The following is a 6,419-nucleotide window of genomic DNA, read 5'->3' as shown; positions in this document are numbered from 1 at the left end:
TGTCAAGATGCTTTAGTTTCATACTAGCTGTTGGACTGGGGACCTGAGCTCTTCATTCCATACTGGCTGTGGGACTCCCTCGCTTCCCTTGCATCTGGGTCTCTCCATAGGGCAGCTCAAAACATGGCAACTGCTTTCACCCAGAGTGAATGATCCAAAAGACAGAGCAGCCAAGACAGAAGGCATGATACCTCTGAAGGATCTAGTCTCCAAAGCTGCACATCTTCACTTCCACTTGACTCTGTTAGAAACGAGCTATAAAGTCTAGCCCGTGCTCAAGGAGAGGGAACTTGGACTCCACCTCTTGAAATACCAAAAAAATTTGTGAACAGTTTTAAAACCATCCTGTAGTGGTGGTTAGGATGATTAGAAGCATGGGAGTTAGATACACTTGGGATCTTGTCCGTGCTGCCTGCCAACACTGGGTCCTTACACAAATTATTGAACTTATGCCACAGTTCCACCAAATGTAGAATTTGGTGGCTCATGGGGGTTTTGTGCGGGATTAAACAATATAACATGAAAAAGAACTTTGTAGAGCCCTTGGTCATAGTAAGCACTTCCTGAATGCTGCCCCCGCCCACCAGTAATCGGTGAAGCTAACTATTGCGTGTCCACTAAGCAGAGAATATGCAGTCCTTTGCCCTGTAGGAGCTGATAGTCTAGGAGCTTGAAAGTAAATCCGAACGTGGACATAAAAAAGCTCATGAAATTTTTCTTCTAGAAATCTGAGGGCTTTGCAAAAACAGGCAGGCAGAAAAGCAGTCTATTCCACATGAGGAAATCGACAGTGTGTTTAAAACATTTTTGTGTGCTTGCTTTTTTAAAGAAGAGAGACAGTTTCTTCAAGTTCAACTTTCTCAGGAGCACTATGTGTAAAGCAGACGAAAGCCCAGCATCTTGCAGGGGTGGAGGGTGCTTTGCAGCCAGCCTGGCCCACTCTTCTGGAGACCCCAAGGCCCAGGGGCGAGTTGGCTAGAGCACCATTGGCCAGCCTGCATGAACAGATTGTGCCTGGAACTGCATTTACAAAGGATCAAAGGTCACAGTTTAAAACCATGCCAACTTAAAGTAGCCGTTTAAGTCAAGAAAACAGTTTCACACATAGGTTCTGAAAGGTAATGGTTTTTCTCCTTTAAAAACGTGCAATGCTCTAAACATTGGAGTCTGAAGGGGTTACCTTTCGGTCAACCCCTGCTTATTCCTTCTAAAAAAAAAAGCCCATTTTTACATGATTGTCCCTTTGTATCTTCTTAGAAGTTAGATTTCATAGTGAAATAATTTGTGTTTTACACTGATTGTGTTATTAGATACTAACTCCAGGCTTCCAACAACTTGTAATCAAAGTAAAAATAAACAAAAACCCCTAAAGCCTATTCTTTTCTGAATTCAGAATTAGAGGTTAGAGGAATTGCAGCATTGGTTAGCCTAGGTATTCATGTTGTTTATCTTCCCAGAGTCAAAGCCCAAATAATTTATAAGAATTTTTTCTTCTGAATTTCACGTCCTGAGTTCCAAGGCAACCAAGGCAAATTTTCAGTTGGGCCACTGCAAGTAGAAAGATTAGTCAAAGATTTCACTGAATGTCCCATATCCCTGATGTAACACTTAAAAAACAAAACAAAACAAAAAAAAACTAATTATGGAAAGCCTGAGAAATGGAGGTCAACTATCTGAACTCAAACACATTATAATATAGTATTTTAATTATTACACAACATCAATGCCTTGCTCTTTAGAGATGCTTGCTTTCAAGCCTATTATTAGCCCTGTATCAGACTTTCTTACTGGAGTATGGGTGACTTTCTGAAGATCTCTGTGGTCAATGTATGTGGATATCAAGATAACAGGTTTCGCAAATGTTAGGTAGGCTTTGAAAAAAAAATTCACAGATTCCAGGCTGATGCTTAAGCCAGCTCACTTAGAAATATACCATGCATCTGCATCCACTGCAGTTTGAGAATACAGACTTGTTGAAGCCCACATGCCTAGCAAAAAGGCACCAAGCAGAGGTGTTGGGCAAGCAGAGAAGAATGGCAGTAACTGGGTACCAAGTAGTAAGAGTGTAGGCTCTGAAGGCAGAAGATGTGTTTTTCATCTCAGTGATATCATTTACCATCTGCAGAGCCCTGGGCAAGTAACTTAATTGACCAGAGTCCAACAGTCTCAAGGCTATGTGATTCACAGTTAGCAGAATTAATTGCGACACACACATTATGATGTGGGGCACACTGGAAGGTCTGGGTCATGTCTGACTCAGGGGGTCCTGCTTCACATTTAATGATCAGGATACATGTTGAAAATCAAATTTCTTCCGAGTCGTCACACCATTATGGGTATTTCTCAGCTAACTGATGGAGGGTCAGCTATACATATGCCCACTGAATACAGTTTTGCTCTTATTGTTGTTTTGATATATTTGTTTTGAGAACATAACCTTGTCTAACATGATGTTGGATGTCGTCAACGTCATCGTTTTTGCACTCACAGAGCTTAACCACGTAGTTACAAAGACTAGTTAGTTGGACACGAGAAGGCCCAAATAAAAGACTGTATGCACAGTATTTAAAAATTGTAGGGGCACCTGGGTGGCCCAGTCAGTTAAGCATAGGACTCTTGATTTTGGCTCAGGTCATGCTCTCAGGGTGGTGAGACAGAGCCCTGCGTCTGGCTCCGGGCCAGGCATGGAGCCTGCTTAAGATTCTCTCTCTCTCCCTCTCCTTCTGCCCCTCCCTCCCCCTCTAGAAAAATAATAATAAAAAAATAAAATAAAATAAAAATAGTAAAACTACATGCAATGTGATATTCTGAATTGAATCCTGGAACAGAAAAAGGACCTTAGTTGAAACAGAAAATATGAATAAAGTCTGGAGTTTAGCTAGTAGTATTGTACTAATATTTGTTTCTTAGTTTTGATAAATACGCCATGGTTACGGATATTAACATTAGGGGGAAATGGGCAAGGAGCATACAGGAACTCTACAATTTTTCTTTGCAAACACTTCTGTTAATCTGAAATTAGTCCAAATGAAATGTTTATTTAAAAGAAATCACATTGTATTATTCAGTGCAAGTTGCCTGTCCCTTTCCCACCCACATCCCCATACCTCTACTACTTTGCACTGCCTAATTCCTAAGCGCCAACACCTGCGTTTCTTTTCCTGCGAGTTCTTTCTTCCATCTGAGACTGACGGCTTTGCCCTCCCCAGCATGAGTGACCAGGAACTAATGTCTGATGAAAGTTGGTGGGTGAATATTCAAACTTTTCAATCCTGGAATGAGAGGACTCTGAGTATGTTTTGCCTGGGCTCCCAAAATCTCTCTGGGAAGATCAAAAACTCCAGTTGCCAAAGGTAACTTGCCTTTATTGGCTCCTTTCCCTTCCTTATTTCACTTTCCTAAATAAACTTTTACCTGAATCCTTATCTCATGGTCTGCTTCTGGGAGAAATCCAAACCAAGACATCACTCCTAACTGTATTTGCTGACAAAGCGGCTACTGGATATATCAGTTCAAGGTAATTTATGGGGAGATATTATAGCTGTCCTAGATTATCTTTGGTCCCTGGAAAGAGCACCTCACTCCATACCATGAGCAAAATCACCAAATTATAAATATGCTAGGAATTGGCACATGAAAGCCACACATTTTTGGATGTGTGAAAGAGAAATGTTTGGAAGAACGCTAACAAAAACTTACATTAACTACTAAAATGCATTCATTCATTTATTTAACCAAAACTTCCCGAGGATTTTCTACAGGAAATGATCAAGACAAAAAAGGTCCCTACTATGAAGGAGTTTATATTTTTGTCGGTGGAAATGGACAAACAACAGGAAAACAAATTAATAAACAAGATAATATCAGATAGTGATAAGTGATGTCAAAACAAAACAGGATCATATGATAGAATGACCTCACTGAGGGAAGGTCATACTCTATTAGATTGGGGTCAGAGGGGTCCTGTCCTTTCTGAGAAGGTGACATTTGAGCTGGGGCCTGAATGACAAGAGAGAAAGAGTCCTCTGAAGATACACACACTCTTTCTCTCTCTCTCTCTCACACACACACACACTGATTTTACTTTGTTGCATTCCTCCAGGTTCTTGTATCTTACAGCACATCACCATAGGCTGTTCTTTACCCAGAAAGGCCTTTTACCACAACATGACCAGCCCAACTGGCCAACTTTCAATTCTCCCTGAACTTACAGACAGTACCACCTTGCCTAAGGAGGGTTTCCCATCACTGATAGAAATCTCTCTGACAAACACATATATCCAGGAATAATTTAATACTGATTTTAAAATCCAAACTTCATAAGCCACCAATAACCATGTGGATATATAGGTCACTTCTGTTTGTGCAGTAATAGTCTAGGCACATTGCCGGGGAAGTCTGGACTCGAGAAACTAATCTCTGGCCAGCAGGACTCTTCTGAAGGAGGGATATTTCAATGGTTCAAACAAAAGAAACACTTCAAGGACTCAGTAAAGCCCAAAATTGGGTTGAATGGGGAAAAGAGGAGGGGGAATAAAAGCAGCAGGCGATATCAAGTAATCTTTTATGGGTGAAGGTAATTAAGTCTCATGGCTCACAGCCTCTCAGAAGGGTGCCGCACGGAGTCTTCTCTTGCTGCAGTATAACATGGGCCAGTCATTGTTTTGACGCACTTAAACTACAACAGCTTTGGGTTTTTTTTTATTATTATGTTCAGTTAGCCAGCATATAGTACGTCATTAGTTTTTGTTGTAGTGTTCCACGATTCATTAGTTGCATATAACTCCCAGTGCTCCATGCAATACGTGCCCTCCTTAATACCCATCACCCGGTTACCCCATCCTCCCACCCCCCTCCCTTCTGTAACCCTCAGTTTGGTTCCTGGAGTCCAGAGTCTCTCACGGTTTGTATCCCTCTCTGATTTCCCTCCCTTCAGTTTTCCCTCCCTTCCCCTATGGTCCTCCATGCTATTCCTTATGTTCCACATATGAGTGAAACCATATGATCACTGTCTTTCTCTGCTTGACTTGTTTCACTTAGCATAATCCCCTCCAGTTCCATCCATGTCGACACAAATGGTGGGTATTCATCCTTTCTGATGGCTGAGTAACATTCCATTGTGTATATGAATCACATCTTCTTTATCCATTCGTCTGTTGAAGGGCATCTCGGCTCCTTCCAGTTTGGCTATTTAGAGCTACCCTATGACCCAGCCATTGCACTACTAGGTATTTACCCCAAAGATACAGATGTAGTGAAAAGAAGGGGCACATGCACCCCAATGTTCATACAACAGCTTTGTAAAGTAAGACTCACTATCCCCATTTTGCAGATAAAGCTCAAAGAGTTTAATTAACTTGCTGAGAGTTGTAAAGGTAGTAAATGGCAAAGCTGGATTCAGACCCCATCAGACAAACCAGATTGTGTGATTCCAAAGCCTGGTCCATGCCCTTTCCAGAATGCCGATCTACCTGTAAGCTTTCACAGGGACACATAAGAGGGCATCTGCCATCCCTAATTCACAGGCAAATCTTGCTCTTTTCCCAGTGAAAAGAACTGGCCATGTGTCATTGGCCTCAATTCACAACCCGCCCACTCAGGTAGTTAACACAGCTGTCACCCTCACCTGTGAACAACAGAGGTAAACAACACACTATTTCATGGTTAAAATCAATGTTTGTGGGTGGAAACGTGGTATAGCAGAAAGAGTCCTGGAAAGAATGCTAGACAAGCTGGGTTATAAATCTGTCACTGTCGTGGTGGAGCTTTAATCCCAGAGAAATCTTGTCACTTCTCAGGGACTCCCACTTCCTCACCTATAAATAAAATAAGGATGTTGGACTCAGTTTTCAACAGCAGTCCACTGGCATTTGAGGACATATAATTCTTCCTTTTGTAGGGCTGCCCCTGGCATTACAGAAATTAAGCATCCTTGACTCTGGGCACTAAAAAAAAATCTATAACTCCTTTTTAAAAATTCCAGTTAACATACAGTGTTATATTAGTTTCAGGTGTACAATATCGTGATTCACCACTTCCATATAACACCTGGTGCTCATCACAAGTGCCCTCCTTCATCCCCATCACCCATTTCACCCATTCCCCCCCCCACCTCCCCTCTGGTGACCATCAGATTGTTCTCTATAGTTAAGAGTCTGTTTCTTGGTTTGCCTCTCTTTCTCTCTTTTTTTCCCCTTTCCTCATTTGTTTTGTTTCTTAAATTGCACGTATGAATGAAATCATATATTTGTCTTTCTTTGACTTATTTTACTTAGCATAATGCATAAAACTCTCTAGCTCCATCCAGGTCTTTGCAAATGGCTGAATAATATTCCATTATATATAAACAGAAGACCCTAAAGACTCCATGAAAAAACTTTTAGAATAAATAAAGTTAGTAAAGTTATAGGATACAAAAT

General features: G+C 41.2%; 1 protein-coding gene across 2 annotated transcripts in view; it reads right to left on the bottom strand.

Annotated features, from left to right (window-relative positions):
- GHR (growth hormone receptor) overlaps nucleotides 1–6,419 on the bottom strand; it is a 233,673-nt gene that overhangs the window by 216,785 nt on the left and 10,469 nt on the right. The gene's annotated exons all lie outside the window — the stretch shown is intronic.

This window comes from Leptonychotes weddellii, chromosome 7 (assembly GCF_054177405.1).
Source record: "Leptonychotes weddellii isolate Sample4059 chromosome 7, ASM5417740v2, whole genome shotgun sequence".
Taxonomy (NCBI): Eukaryota; Metazoa; Chordata; class Mammalia; order Carnivora; family Phocidae; genus Leptonychotes; species Leptonychotes weddellii.
This window is presented reverse-complemented; position numbering and strand designations above follow the sequence as displayed.